Raw genomic sequence first — 16,953 nt, 5'->3', positions numbered from 1 at the left:
AGGAGCAAGATAAAAACCAACCAGACCTAACAAATGAAGAGGAAATAGGCAGTCTACGTGAAAAAGAATTCAGAATAATGATAGTAAAGATGATCCAAAATCTTGGAAATAGAATAGAGAAAATGCAAGAAACATTTAACAAGGACCTAGAAGAACTAAAGATTAAACAAGCAACGATGAACAACACAATAAATGAAAGTTAAAATACTCTAGATGGGATCAATAGCAGAATAACTGAGGCAGAAGAACGGATAAGTGACGTGGAAGATAAAATAGTGGAAATAACTACTGCAGAGCAGAATAAAGAAGAGAGAATGAAAAGAACTGAGGACAGTCTCAGAGACCTCTGGGACAACAATAAACGCAATTCGAATATAACATTCGAATTATAGTGGTCCCAGAAGAAGAAGAGAAAAAGAAAGGGACTGAGAAAATATTTGAAGAGATTATAGTTGAAAACTTCCCTAATATGGGAAAGGAAATAGTTAATCAAGTCCAGGAGGCACAGAGAGTCCCATACAGGATAAATCCAAGGAGAAACATGCCAAGACACATATTAATCAAACTGTCAAAAATTAAATACAAAGAAAACGTATTAAAAGCATCAAGGGAAAAACAACAAATAACACACAAGGGAATCCCCATAAGGTTACCAACTGATCTTTCAGCAGAAACTCTGCCAGCCAGAAGGGACTGGCAGGACATATTTAAAGTGATAGAGGAGAAAAACCTACAACCAAGATTACCCTACCCAGCAAGGATCTCATTCAGATTTGATGGAGAAATTAAAACCTTTACAGACAAACAAAATCTGAGAGAGTTCAGCACCACCAAACCAGCTTTACAACAAATGCTAAAGGAACTTCTCTAGGCAAGAAACACAAGAGAAGGAAAAGACTTACAATAATAAACCCAAAACAATTAAGAAAATGGGAATAGGAACATACATATTGATAATTACCTTAAATGTTAATGGAATGGATTAAATACTCCCACCAAAAGATACAGACTGGCTGAATGGATACAAAAACAAGACCCATATATGTGCTGTCTACAAGAGACCCACTTCAGACCTAGAGACACATACAGACTGAAAGTAAGGGGATGAAAAAAGATATTCCATGCAAATGGAAACCAAAAGAAAGCTGGAGTAGCAATTCTCATATCAGACAAAATGGACTTTAAAATAAAGACTATTAGAAGACACAAAGAAGGCACTACATAATGATCAAGGGATCGATCCAAGAAGAAGATATAACAATTGTAAATATTTAAGCACCCAAAATAGGAGCACCTCAATACATAAGGCAAATACTAACAGCCATAAAAGGGGAAATCGACAGTTAACACATTCATAGTAGGGGATTTTAACACCCCACTTTCACCAATGGACAGATCATCCAAAATGAAAATAAATAAGGAAACACAAGCTTTAAATGATACATTAAACAAGACATACTTAACTGATTTTATACGACATTCCATCCAAAAACAACAGAATACACACTTTTCTCAAGTGCTCATGGAACATTCTCCAGAATAGATCATATCTTGGGTCACAAATCAAGCCTTGGTAAATTTAAGAAAATTGAAATTGTATCAAGTATCTTTTCCGATGACAACACTATAAGACTAGATATCAATTACAGGAAAAGATCTGTAAAAAATACAAACACATGGAGGCTAAACAATACACTACTTAATAACAAAGTGATCACTGAAGAAATCAAAGAGGAAATCAAAAAATACCTAGAAACAAATGACAATGGAGACACGACGACCCAAAACCTATGGGATGCAGCAAAGGCAGTTCTAAGAGGGATTTTATAGCAATACAATCCTACTTTAAGAAACAGGAAACATCTCGAATAAACAACCTAAACTTGCACCTAAAGCAGTTAGAGAAAGAAGAACAAAAAACCCCCAAAGTTAGCAGAAGAAAAGAAATCAAAAATATCAGATCAGAAATAAATGAAAAAGAAATGAAGGAAACAATAGCAAAGATCAATAAAACTAAAAGCTGGTTCTTCAAAAGATAAACAAAGTTGATAAGCCGTTAGCCAGACACATCAAGAAAAAAAGGGAGAAGACTCAAATCAATAGAATTAGAAATGAAAAAGAAGAAGTAACAACTGACACTGCAGAAATACAAAAGATCATGAGAGAGTACTACAAGCAACTCTATGCCAATAAAATGGACAACCTGGAAGAAACGGACAAATTCTTAGAAATGCACAACCTGCCAAGACTGAATCAGGAAGAAATAGAAAATATGAACAGACCAATCACAAGCACTGAAATTGAACCTGTGGTTAAAAATCTTCCAACAAACAAAAGCCCAGGACCAGATGGCTTCACAGGCGAATTCTATCACACATTTAGAGAACAGTTAACACGTATACTTCTCAAACTATTCCAAAATATAGCAGAGGGAGGAACACTCCCAAACTCATTCTACGAGGCCAGCATCACCCTGATACCAAAACCAGACAAGGATATCACAAAGAGAAAAAACTACAGGCCAATATCACTGATGAATATAGATGCAAAAATCCTCAACAAAATACTAGCAAACACTGGGGCTTCCCTGGTGGTGCAGTGGTTGAGAGTCCGCCTGCCAATGCAGGGGACACGGGCTCGTGCCCCGGTCCGGGAAGATCCCACATGCCATGGAGCGGCTGGGCCCGTGAGCCATGGCCGCTGAGCCTGCATGTCCAGAGCCTGTGCTCCGCAACAGGAGAGGCCACAACAGTGAGAGGCCCTCGTACTGCAAAAAAAAAAAAAAAAAAAAAAAAAAAAAAATACTAGCAAACAGAATCCAACAGCACATTAAAAGGATCATACACCATGATTAAGTGGGGTTTATTCCAGGAATGCAAGGATTCTTCAATATATGCAAATCAATCAATGTGATACACCATATTAACAAATTAAAGGAGAAAAACCATATGGTCTTCTCAATAGATGCAGAGAAAGCTTTCAACAAAATTCAACACGCATTTATAATAAAAACCCTCCAGAAAGTAGGCATAGAGGGAACTTTCCTCAACATAATAAAGGCCATATATGACAAACCCACAGCCAACATTGTCCTCAGTGGTGAAAAACTGAAACCATTTCCACTAAGATCAGGAACAAAACAAGGTTGCCCACTCTCACCACTCTTATTCAACATAGTTTTGGAAGTTTTAGCCACAGCAACCAGAGAAGAAAAAGAAATAAAAGGAACACAAATCGGAAAAGAAGAAGTAAAGCTGTCACTGTTTGCAGATGACATGATACTATACATAGAGAATCCTAAAGATGCTACCAGAAAACTACTAGGGCTAATCAATGAAATTGGTAAAGTAGCAGGATGCAAAATTAATGCACAGAAATCCCTGGCATTCCTATACACAAATGATGAAAAATCTGAAAGTGAAATCAAGAAAACACTCCCATTTACCATTGCAACAAAAAGAATAAAATATCTAGGAATAAACCTACCTAAGGAAACAAAAGACCTATATGCAGAAAATTATAAGACACTGATGAAAGAAATTAAAGAGGATACAAATAGATGGAGAGATATACCATGTTTTTGGATTGGAAGAATCAACAATGTGAAAATGACTCTACTACCCAAAGCAATCAACATATTCAATGCAATTCCTATCAAACTACCACTTGCATTTTTCACAGAACTAGAACAAAAAATTGCACAATTTGTATGGAAACACAAAAGACCCCGAATAGCCAAAGCAATCTTGAGAACAAAAAATGGAGCTGGAGGAATCAGGCTCCCTGACTTCAGGCTATACGACAAAGCTACAGTAATCAAGACAGTATGGTACAGGCACAAAAACAGAAATATAGATAAATGGAATAGGATACAAAGCCCACAGATAAACCCATGCACATATGGTCACCTTATCTTTGACAAAGGAGGCAGGAATGTACAGTGGAGAAAGGGCAGCCTCTTCAATAAGTGGTGCTGGGAACACTGGACAGGTACATGTAAAAGTATGAGATTAGAACACTCCCTAACACCATACACAAAAATAAGCTCAAAATGGGTTGAAGACCTAAATGTAAGGCCAGACACTATCAAACTCTTAGAGGAAAACATAGGCAGAACACTCTATGACATAAATCACAGCAAGATCCTTTTTGACTCACCTAGAGAAATGGAAATAAAAAGAAAACTAAACAAATGGAACCTAATGAAACTTCAAAACTTTTGCACAACAAAGGAAACCATAAACAAGACCAAAAGACAACCCTCAGAATGGGAGAAAATATTTGCAAATGAAGCAACTGACAGAGGATTAATCTCCAAAATTTACAAGCAGCTCATGCAGCTCAATAACAAAAAAACAAACAAACCAATCCAAAAATGGGCAGAAGACCTAAATAGACATTTCTCCAAAGAAGATATACAGACTGCCAACAAACACATGAAAGAATGCTCAACATCATTAATCATTAGAGAAATGCAAATCAAAACTACAATGAGATATCATCTCACACCAGTTAGAATGGCCATCATCAAAAAGTCTAGAAACAATAAATGCTGGAGAGGGTGTGGAGAAAAGGGAACACTCTTGCACTGCTGGTAGGAATGTGAATTGGTACAGCCACTATGGAGAACAGTATGGAGGTTCCTTAAAAAACTACAAATAGAATTACCATATGACCCAGCAATCCCACTACTGGGCATATACCCTGAGAAAACCATAATTCAAAAAGATTCATTTACCACAATGTTCATTGCAGCTCTGTTTACAATAGCCCGGAGATGGAAGCAACCTAAGTGTCCATCATCGGATGAATGGATAAAGAAGATGTGGCACATATATACAATGGAATATTACTCAGCCATAAAAAGAAACAAAATTGAGTTATTTGTAGTGAGGTGGATGGACCTAGAGTCTGTCACACTGAGTGAAGTAAGTCAGAAAGAGAAAAACAAATACCTCGTGCTAACACATATATATGGAATCTAAGAAAAAAAATGTCATGAAGAACCTAGGGTAAGACAGGAATAAAGACACTGACCTACTAGAGAATGGACTTGAGGATATCGGGAGGGGGAAGGGTAAGCTGTGACAAAGTGAGAGAGTGGCATGGACATATATACACTACCAAACATAAAATAGACAGCTAGTGGGAAGCAGCCACATAGCACAGGGAGATCAGCTCGATGCTTTGTGACCCCCTGGATGGGTGGGATAGGAAGGGTGGGAAGGAGGGAGACCCTATACATATGGGAACATATGTATATGTATAACTGATTCACTTTGTTATAAAGCAGAAACTGACACACCCTTGTAAAGCAATTATACTCCAATAAAGATGTAAAAAAAAAAATCTGTATTTTGTTTCCCTTCATTATCTTTCCTGGAATTATCAGCTTCTTCTCCACTGAATCATTTGCATCAGCACACAAATATTTTCTTATTTCTTCCATTTAAAAAATACATAGACCAAGAAAAAAAATACATAGACCCCATGAACCCTTCCAGCTATTACTTTATATCTCTGTCTCTTTTTATATCAAAACTTCATGAAAGATTTGTCTATGTTCGGCTATGCTTCCTCACAGTCTCTCCCCAACCCACTCCAAGACAGATTTGATCCTCACCGCTACACTGAAACCACACTTGTGGATGTCACCAAGGAGCTCCATGTTGCCAAACATGATGTTCAACTTTCAGTCTCATTTTACTTGACCTTTCATCAACATTTGGCACAGCTGCTTGCTCCCCTCCGTTTCAAATATGTTCTTCGCTTGGTTTCCAGGAAAACACTCCTTGTTTTCTTCCAATTTGATGAGCCTCTGTATTTTAGTTTCCTTTGCCGTAGTTTCCTCCTCCAAACATCTAAATATTGGAGTGTCCCAGCATTCAACCTGCAGTCTCTTCCCTTCCCCTCTTTCCTATGTTGACTCACTCATAAGTCTTTTTATCAAACTCCATGACGTTAATTAAATTTTAAAAGATTCCCATATTCGCATCTTAGCCCTGACCTCTCACCAATGCTCGATACTCATACATATAATTGCCTAATCAACATTTCCACTTTGATGTCTAATAGATTTCCCAAGCCTAATATTTTCAAAACAGAACTCTTTAGTCTGATGTCAAATGGATATCTCAAGCCTAACCTTTTCAAAAGAAAACTCTTTAGCCTACCCTCCCACTCCCGATTTTCTCTTCCCTCAGTTTTCCAAATGTCAGTAAAAAGTCCCAGTCAGGCTTTAAACACAAAAGGCATCCTCGGCAACTCCCATTCCCCCAACCATACAACCTATCCCTCGGCAAGTACTCGGAGTCGAACTGCATCATGTACCTAGAACCTGGCCCCTCTTCACTGCCTGCACTATTACAACCCATCTCAAGGCACCATCATCACTCACCTGTCTTTCCTTCCTAAGTGGTCTCTTTGTTTCCACTTTCATCTCCTGAGGTCTTCCTTCACCCACCCACCCTGAGTCATCTTTCAAAAACTGTTAAGTCTCATCACTTTACTCTCCTAATCATAAAGCTCCAAACTCATCCTATTGCTCAGAATACAATCCAAATTAATCCATTTTCACTCACGTAATTCCCTCAGGACACTCAAATCTGTTGGTCAAATAATACGTACTTAAAGAAGCCTTTCCTAGAAAAAATCCCTATCCCCCTGACCTCATTACTCTCTATCTTCTTCAACAGCAAATCTATTTTTCTTTACAGTACTTATCACAAGGGGAGTGACTATTTGGGCAAGCAGTAATTGAAGACTGTGGCTGTGGTGTGGCCACTTCCTAAGGTTAATGGCACTGTGTCTTCTGCTATCTTTTAATCATACACCTATAAGATGGCTGTAGAGGAATAAGAATTGGTAACGTTTTTGTATGCCTATGTTTGCATGGACAAAAGCATAGTGGAGAGTTGAGTAATACATGCAGTAAAATTTATTCCAATAACTAAAAGATAAATAAGTTAAAATTTATCATTCTCAACATCCACATGACCAATTAATATATGAAAAGATGCAACCTCGTTAGTAATTTAGAAATACAAATAAAATGACAATGAAATACTACTACACAGCCAAAATGACTAGAATTAAAAAGACTCACAATACCAAGTGTTTGTCAGCATGGAGAACAAGGGGAATGCTCATACACTGCTGGTGAAAGTGTAAATCGGTACAATTAATATGGGAAACTGCCTAGCAGTATCTTTTTTTTTTTTTAACATCTTTATTGGAGTATAATTGCTTTACAATGGTGTGTTAGTTTCTGCTTTATAACAGAGTGAATCAGCTATACATATACCTATATCCCCGTACCTCCTCCCTCTTGTGTCTCCCTCCCACCCTCCCTATCCCACCCCTCTGGTTGGTCACAAAGCACTGAGCCGATCTCCCTGTGCTATGCAGCTGCTTCCCACTAGCTATCTATTTGACATTTGGTAGTGTATATATGTCAATGCCACTCTCTCACTTCGTCCCAGCTTACCCTTCCCCCTCCCTGCGTCCTCAAACCCATTCTCTGCATCTGCGTCTTTACTCCTGTCCTGCCCCTAGGTTCATCAAAACCATTTTTATTCTTTTGTTTTAGATTCCATATATATGTGTTAGCAGGAGGTATTTGTTTTTCTCTTTCTGATTTACTTCACTCTGTATGACAGACTCTAGGTCCATCCACCTCACTTCAAATAACTCAAATTTCGTTTCTTTTTATGGCTGAGTAATATTCCATTGTATATATGCGCCACATCTTCTTTATCCATTCATCTGTCGATGGACACTTAGGTTGCTTCCATGTCCTGACTACTGTAAAGAGTGCTACAGTGAACAATATGGGTACATCACACTTTATTTATTATTAATTAATTAATTTATTTATTTATTTTTTGCAGTATGCGGGCCTCTCACTGTTGTGGCCTCTCCCGTCGCGGAGCACAGGCTCCAGACGTGCAGGCTCAGCGGCCATGGCTCATGGGCCCAGCCGTTCCACGGCATGTGGGATCCTCCCGGACCGGGTCACGAACCTGCGTCTCCTGCATCGGCAGGCGCTCTCAACCACTGTGCCACCAGGGAAGTCCCCATGACCCTTTTTGAATTATGGTTTTCTCAGGGTATATGCACAGTAGTGGGATGGCTGGGTTATATGGTAGTTCTATCTTTAGTTTTTTAAGGAACCTCCATAATGTTCCCCATAGTGGCTGTATCAATTTACATTCCCACCAACAGTGTAAGAGGGTTCCCTGTTCTCCACACCCTCTCCAGCATTTATTGTTTGTAGATTTTTTGATGATAGCCATTCTGACTGGTGTGGTGATACCTCAGTGTAGTTTTGATTTACATTTCTCTAACATTAGTGATGTTGAGCATCCTTTCATGTATTTGTTGGCAATCTGTAGATCTTCTTTGGAGAAATGTCTATTTAGGTCTTCTGCCCATTTTTGCATTGGGTTGTTTGTTTTTTTGATATTGAGCTGCATAAGCTACTTGTAAATTTTGGAGATTAATCCTTTGTCAGTTGCTTCGTTTGCAAATATTTTTCCCATTCTGAGGGTTGTCTTTTCGTCTTGATTGTGTATTCCTTTGCTATGCAAAAGCTTTTAAGTTTCATTAGGTCCCATTTGTTTATTTTTGTTTTTATTTCCATTACTCTAGGAGGTGAGTCAAAAAGTATCTTGCTCTGATTTATGTCATAGAGTGTTCTGGCTATGATTTCCTCTAAGAGACTTATGCTGTCTGGCCTTACACTTAGGTCTTTAATCCATTTTGAGTTTATTTCTGTGTATGGTGTTAGAGAGTGTTCTAATTTCATTCTTTCACATGTAGCTGTCCAGTTTTCCCAGCACCACTTATTGAAGAAGCTGTCTTTTCTCCATTGTATATTCTTGCCCCCTTTATCAAAAGATAACGTGACCATATGTGCGTGGGATTATCTCTGGGCTTTCTATATTTCTCTTTTTGTGTCAATACCATATTGTCTTGATTCCTGCAGCTTTGTAGTATAGTCTGACATCAGGGAGCCTGATTCCTCCAGCTCCCTTTTACTTTCTCAAGATTGCTTTGGCTCTTTGGGGTCTTTTGTGTTTCCATACAAACTGTGAAATTTTTTGTTCTAGTTCTGTGAAAAACGCCATTGGTAGTTTGAAAAAGATTGCAGTGAATCTGTAGATTGCTTTGGGTAGTACAGTCATTTTCACAATACTGATTCTTCCAATCCAAGAACATGGTATTTCTCTCCATCTCTTCCTATCATCTTTAATTTCTTTCATCAGTGTCTCATAGTTTTCTGCATACAGGTCTTTTGTCTCCTTAGGTAGGTTTATTCCTAGATATTTTATTCTTTTTATTGCAATGGTAAATGGAAATGTTTCCTTAATTTCCCTTTCAGATTTTTCATCATTTGTGTATAGGAATGCCAGAGATGTCTGTGCATTCATTTTGTATCCTGCAACTCCACCAAATTCATTGATTAGCTCTAGCAGTTTTCTGCTGGCATCTTTAGGATTTTCTGTGTATAGTATCATGTCATCTGCAAACAGTGACAGTTTTACCTCTTCTTTTCCAATTGGATTCCTTTTATTTCTTTTTCATCTCTGATTGCTGTGGGTAAAACTTCCAAAGTGATGTTGAATTACAGTTAAGAGAGTGGGCAACCTTGTCTTGTTCCTGCTTTTAGTGAAAATGCTTTCAGTTTTTCACCATTGAGAACAATGTTGGCTGTGGGTTTGTCATATATGGTCTTTATTACATTGAGGTAAGTTCACTCTATGCCTACTTTCTGGAGGGCTTTTATCATAAATGAGTGTTGAATTTTGTCAAAAGCTTTTTCTGCATCTATTGAGATGATCATATGGTTTTCCTCCTTCAGTTTGTTAATTTCATTTAACCCATTGACTGATTTGTGTATTATGAAGAATCCTTGCATTCCTGGGATAAACCCCACTTGATCATGGTGTATGATCCTTTTAATGTGCTGTTGGATTCCGTTTGCTACTATTTTGTTGAGGATTTTTGCATCTATGTTCATCAGTGATACTGGACTGTAGTTTTCTTTTTTTGTGACATCTTTATCTGGTTCTGGTATCAGGGTAGTTTTCTGCATACAGAATGTGTTTGGGAGTGTTCCTCCCTCTGCCTTATTTTGGAAGCGTTTGAGATGGACAGGTGTTAGCTCTTCTCTAAATGTTTGATAGAATTCGTCTGTGAAGCCATCTGATCCTGGGCTTTTGCTTGTTGGAAGATTTTTAATCACAGTCTCAATTTCATTACTTATGATTGGTCTGTTTATATTTTCTATTTCTTCCTGGTTCAGTCACAGAACGTTGTGCTTTTCTAAGAATTTGTCCATTTCTTCCAGTTTGTCCATTTTATTGGCATATAGTTGCTTGCAGTAATCTCTCATGATCCGTTGTACTTCTACAGTGTCAGTTGTAACTTCTCCTTTTTTATTTCTAATTCTGTTGATTTGAGTCTTCTCCCTTTTTTCTTGATGAGTCTGGGTAATGGTTTATCAATTTTGTTTATCTTCTCAAAGAACCAGCTTTCACTTTTATTGATCTTTGCTATCATTTCCTTCATTTCTTTTTCATTTATTTTTGATCTGATCTTAATGATTTCTTTCCTTTTGCTAACTTTTGGTCTTTTTTCTTCTTCTCTCTCTATTGCTTTTGGTGTAAGGTTAGGTTGTTTATTTGAGATTTTTCCTGTTTCTTGAGGTAGGATTGTATTGCTATAAACTTCCCTCTTAGAACTGCTTTTGCTGCATCCCATAGTTTTACGTCACCATGTTTTCATTGTCATTTGTTTCTAGGTATTTTTTGATTGCCTCTTTGATTTCTTCAGTGACCTCTTGGTTATTTAGTAGCATATTGTTTAGCCTCCCTGTATTTTTTACAGTCTTTTCCTGTAATTGATATCTAGTCTCATAGTATTGTGGTCAGAAAAGATACTTGATAAGATTTCAATTTTGTTAAATTTACCAAGGCTTGATGTCTCACCCAAGATATGCTCTATCTTGGAGAATATTCCACGAGCACTTGAGAAGAAAATGTATTCTGTTGTTTTTGGATGGCATGTCATATAAATATTAAGTCCATCTTGTTTAATGTGTCATATAAAGTTTGTGTTTCCTTATTTATTTTCAGTTTGGTTGATCTGTCCATTGGTGAAAGTGGGGTGTTAAAGTCCCCTACTATGATTGTATTACTGTCGATTTCCCCTTTTATGGCTGTTAGCATTTTCCTTAAGTATTGAGGTGCTCTTATGTTAGGTGCTTAAATATTTACAATTGTTACATCTTCTTGGGTTGATCCCTTGTTCATTACATAGTGTACTTCTTTGTCTCTTATAATAGTCTTTATTTTAAAGTCTATTTTGTCTTACATGAGAATTGTTCCTCCATCTTTCTTTTGATTTCCATTTACATGGAATATGTTTTTCCATCCCCTCACTTTCAGTCTGTTTGTGCCCCTGGGTCTGAAGTGGGTCTCTTGTAGAGAGCATATATACGGGTTGTTTTTGTATCCATTCAACCATTCTATGTCTTTTGACTGGAGCATTTAATCCATTTACATTTAAGGTAATTATCGATATGTTCCTATTACCATTTTGTTAACTGTTTGGGGTTTGTTTTTGTAGGTCTTTTCCTTCTCTTGTGTTTCCTGCCTAGAGAATATCCTTTAACATTTGTTGTAGAGCTGGTTTGGTGGTGCTGAATTCTCTTAACTTTTGCTTGTCTGTAAAGGTTTTAATTTCTCCGTTGAATCTGAATGGGATCCTTGCTGTGTAGAGAAATCTTGGTTGTAGGTTTTTCCCTTTCAGCACTTAAATATGTCCTGCCACTCCCTTCTGGCTTAGAGTTTCTGCTGAAAGATCAGCTGTTAACCTTAAGGGGATTCCCTTGTATGTGAGTTGTTGCTTTTCCCTTGCTGCTTTTAATATTTTTTCTTTGTATTTAAGTTTTGATAGTTTGATTAATATGTGTCTTGGCGTGTTTCTCCTTGGATTTATCCTGTATGGGACTCTCTGCGCTTCCTGGACTTGATTGACTATTTCCTTTCCCATATTAGCAAAGTTTTCAACTATAATTTCTTCAAATATTTTCTCAGTCCCTTTCTTTTTCTCTTCTTCTTCTAGGACCCCTATAATTCAAATATTGGGGCGTTTAATGTTGTCCCAGAGGTCTCTGAGACTATCCTCAATTCTTTTCATCCTTTTTTCTTTATTCTGCTCTACAGTAGTTATTTCCACTATTTTATCTTCCAGGTCACTGATCTGTTCTTCTGCCTCAGTTATTCTGCTACTGATTCCTTCTGGAGAATTTTTAATTTCATTTATTGTGTTGTTCATCATTGTTTGCTCTTTAGTTCTTCTAGGTCCTTGTTAAACGTGTCTTGTATTTTCCCCATTCTATTTCCAAGATTTTGGATCATCATTACTGTCATTACTCTGAATTCTTTTTCAGGTAAACTGCCTATTTCCTCTTCATTTGTTTGGTCTGCTGGGTTTTTACTGTTCTCCTTCATCTGCTGTGTATTTCTCTGCCTTCTCATTTTGCTTAACTTACTGTGTTTGGGGTCTCCTTTATGCAGGCTGCAGGTGTTTAGTTATTGTTGTTTTTGGTGTCTGCCCCCAATGGGTAAGGTTGGTTCACTGGGTTTTGTAGGCTTCATGGTGCAGGGAACGGGTGCCTGTGTTTTGCTGGATGAGGCTGGATCTTGTCTTTCTGGTGGGCAGGACCACATCCAGTGGTGTGTTTTGGGGTGTCTGTGAACTTAGTATGAATTTAGGCAGCATTTCTGCTAATGGGTGGGGTTGTATTCCTGTCTTGCTAGTTGTTTGGCATGGAGTGTCCAGCACTGGAGCTTGCTGGTCATTGAGTGGAGCTGGGTTTTAGTGTTGAGACGGAGATATCTGGGTGAGCTCTCACCGACTGATATTACATAGGGCTGGCACGTCTCTGGTGATCTAATGTCCTGAATTCAGCTCTCCCACCTCAGAGGTTCAGACCTGACACCTGTCTGGGGCACGAAGACCCTGTCAGCCACACGGCTCAGAAGAAAAGGGAGAAAAAAAAAGAAAGAAAGAAAAAATAAAATAAAATAATTTAAATACAAAATAAAAAATACTATAAGAAAATTTTTAAAGTAATAAAAAAAGTGAGAGCAACCAAACCAATAAACAAATCCACCAATGATAACAAGTGCTAAAAACTATACTAAGATAAACATAAAAATCAGAAACTAGTCAGTCACAGACAGTGAACCCCAAGTCTACAGTTGCTCCCAATGTCCACTGCCTCAATTTTGGGATGATTCGTTGTCTCTTCAGGTATTCCACAGATCCAGGGCACATAAAGTTGACTGTGGGGATTGAATCCACTGCTCCTGAGGCTGCTGGGAGAGATTTCCATTTGTCTTCTTTGTTCGCACAGCTCCTGGGGTTCAGCTTTGGATTTGGCCCCACCTCTGCATGTAGGTCAGTCGCCTGAGGGCATCTGTTCTTCGCCCAGACAGGAAAGGATTAAAGGAGCAGCTAATTAGGGTGCTCTGGCTCACTCAGGCCAGGAGGAGGGAAGGGTATGGAATGCAGGGCGAGCCTGCAGCGGCAGAGGCCTGCATGACATTGCAACAGCCTGAGGTGTGCCGTGTGTTCTTCCAGGGAAGTTGTCCCTGGATCGTGGGACCCTGGCAGTGGCAGGCTGCAGAAGCTCCCAGGAGGGGAGGTGTGTACTGTGACCTGTGCTTGCACACAGGCTTCTTGGTGGCTGCAGTAGCAGCCTTAGCATTCCATCCCTGTTTCTGGCGTCCGCGCTGATAGCCGCAGCTCGTGCCCATCTCTGGCGCTCATTTAGACAGTGTTCTGAATCTCTCCTCGTGAAGCCCTAAAGAATGGTCTCTTGCCTCTTAGGCAGTTCCAGACTTTTTCCTGGACACCATCCTGGCTAACTGTGGCACACTAGCCCCCTTCAGGCTGTGGTCATGCAGCCAACCCCAGTCCTCTCCCTGGGATCTGACCTCCGAAGCCCGAGCCTCAGCTCTCAGCCCCGGCCCACACCGGGGGGTGAGCCGACAAGCCTCTCGGGCTGGTGAGTGCTGGTTGCTACTGATCCTCTGTGCGGGAATCTCTCCGCTTGCCCTCTGCACCCCCGTTGCTGTGCTCTCCTCTGTGGCTCCGAAGCTTCCCTCCCGCTACCCCTCGTCTCCCCCAGTGAAGGGTCTTCCTAGTGTGTGGAAACCTTTCCTCCTTCACAGCTCCCTCCCAGAGGGGCAGGTCCCATCCCTATTCTTTTGTCTCTGTTTTTTCTTTTTTGCTTTTGCCCCACCCAGGTACATGGGGAGTTTCTTGCCTTTTGGGAAGGCTGAGGTCTTCTGCCAGCGTTCAGTAGGTGTTCTGTAGGAGTTGTTCCACATATAGATGTGTTTTTGATGTATTTGTGGGGAGGAAGGTGACCTCCATGTCTTACTCTTCCGCCATCTTGAAGGTCCTCTCCAGCAGTATGTATTAATATTAAAATTGATAAAAAATATCCTAGGTCCAACAATTCTATTCCAAGTTATAGAACCAAGAGAAATGAAGATATGTGTATATCAAAAAATCGGTGTACGAAATGTTTGTAGTAACAATGTTTGTAATAGCAAAACACTAGAAACAACCTGAATATCCATTAACAGTAGAAGAGATAAATAAATTATGGTATATTCATACAATGTATGCTATTCACCAGTGTAACACACTGTCCAAAACCTGGAAGCCAATTCAAAACAATACATAGTACACAACTCTACTTTTATAAAATTTTAAAAACAGGCAAAATTAATTTATGTTGTTGGCAATCAGGGGAGGAACAGGAAAGGGAACGAATCAAGGTGGGGGCAAAAGAGAAGCTTCCCAGGAACTAGTAATATTCTACTTGATTTCAAAGTTAATTACATAGATGTGTTCATCTGGTGATAATCCATTGTTATACCCTTACAATTTATTCTTTTTTTTTTAATATGTATGTTTATTTACATTAGAAATTTTGTTCGAAAATAGCTATATACCTGGTTCAATGTTTTCATTTTATTAGCCTGTGTAAAGCTCAGCATACCCATTTTCCACCCTGAATAAGCACAGGCTTAATCCAAAGAAACATTCAGAAGACAACTAACTACAGGAGCAAAATTTACAAATGGTGGCAGCATAGCAGCGTGGGACAATAAAATAAAACTTCTTTAGACTACATCACAGAAAGTTTCTCTGAATATGAAAAAATATGTTTCTCCACTGAAAATACACCTTGACTATTCATCAGGATATAATTAGACTTTATGAATGCTGACATTTCTCAGTCAAATGTTTTTACTATTTAGTTGGTAGTTTCAATGTGTTTTTTGAAGCATATCAGTGATAAATCAGTATCTTGTGTACTGCTTTGTTCCCAAGGCAAATAGTTGCTTGGGATGTTATTATCCAGTTTGTGTGTTATTGCTATTTTTAACATATATTAGACATCCTACACACCCTGCATGTACCGGTAAGGTATATAGGAAAAATGAGGGACAGCTTTCATGAAGTAGCTACCAAGAAACACATGCACAATTGGACTTAAACCTATTGGCAGCCTAACTCCTCTATATCTTTTCTTCTACACCATCAAGTCAAAAATAAAAAGAAAAACCCTTTTTGAGAATATTCCCTGTCTGATCTGATTATGAGGTACCCTGTTTTGTACATATTCTGCAATTTACCTCATCCATTTAAAAAATTGGCATGGAGCTAACTTTATCCTCTTTTGGTTAACATGAAATCTGTTTTATGTATTTAAGTTAAATGCCATTATACGTTACATACACCCTTGAACAGGTGAACGGGTGTGTGTGTGTGTGTGTGTGTGTGTGTGTGTGTAAAATAAACTAGTATATTTACACAATATAATACTATTAACAAGTATAAATACATGAACTGCCGCGATATCCAAAGCCTAGATGAATCTCAAACATAATTTTAAGCAAAAGAAACTGACACAAAATAGTGCATAGTATGTGATTCACTGTTACAAAATTTTAAAAATAAGTAACGTTACTTTATGGTTTTCATAATCAGGAGTGGAAGAGGAAAACAATGAAATAATATTTATGTTTTTATACCGAAGCAACTAATTCCCCTGATTTTTCTTCAGCCCAATTTGTACTCTTCTCCATAACTAAAACTGTCTCCTGGTTTGATTGCCAAAGGCTCCCCATGAATGTGGAACAAAAGAGAGTGGGCGTAGAGCATGAACTCTGGCCCAGAGCAGAATGGTTCATTCCTGGAGTACTGATTTGCATTCAGCTTGAAGGCCATGCAGTCAGCATTTCCAACAGAAACAATTCCATGCCCTCAGCCCCCCACCCCCCCAAGTCCTGTCTTAATCCTGGAATCCTCTCTGAATTACTCCTTTCCCTTGCTGCTCTTATTCTACACCAGAGAGAACTGCATAGTTGAGATGGGACAGGTGATTTCAGAACTACGTTTAGTTAGTAAAAAGCTCTGCAGTATGTGGGGATAAAAAGCACTTTGGAAATATATGTGATTATTTGTTCCATTAGAAATAAACTCAGGACAAGAAAAAAATCCATTAACAAGTGTTTCTGCTAAATGCCTTCTCAGGTGGCCATTCAGAGATACATTTGAAGACACAAAACAGAGGGGATCATATTATATCTTCCCAATAAGACATACTTGAAGCGTCCAACATGTGCTAATCACAGAAAGCCATCAGAGAACTGCAATTTCTAATACAAGCAAAAAACATACTCCTTCCTTAAGGGCAACAGCCTAAATAAAGACTTGCTTAAATAACACCATTTTAGAGACTTCCAAAGTAACTTGCTTATATTTACCCAAGCAAAGGTCATAATACCCACTTGATCTTACAGTCTGTCACCAGCCTAGGAGATTTTAAAAAACTGGATTTTTCTATCGCTCTCTAAAATC

The sequence above is a fragment of the Mesoplodon bidens genome, assembly GCF_964165515.1.
Source record: "Mesoplodon bidens genome assembly, chromosome: 4".
Taxonomy (NCBI): Eukaryota; Metazoa; Chordata; class Mammalia; order Artiodactyla; family Ziphiidae; genus Mesoplodon; species Mesoplodon bidens.
The sequence above is the reverse complement of the archived record's forward strand: the minus strand, read 5'-3'. Positions refer to the sequence as shown.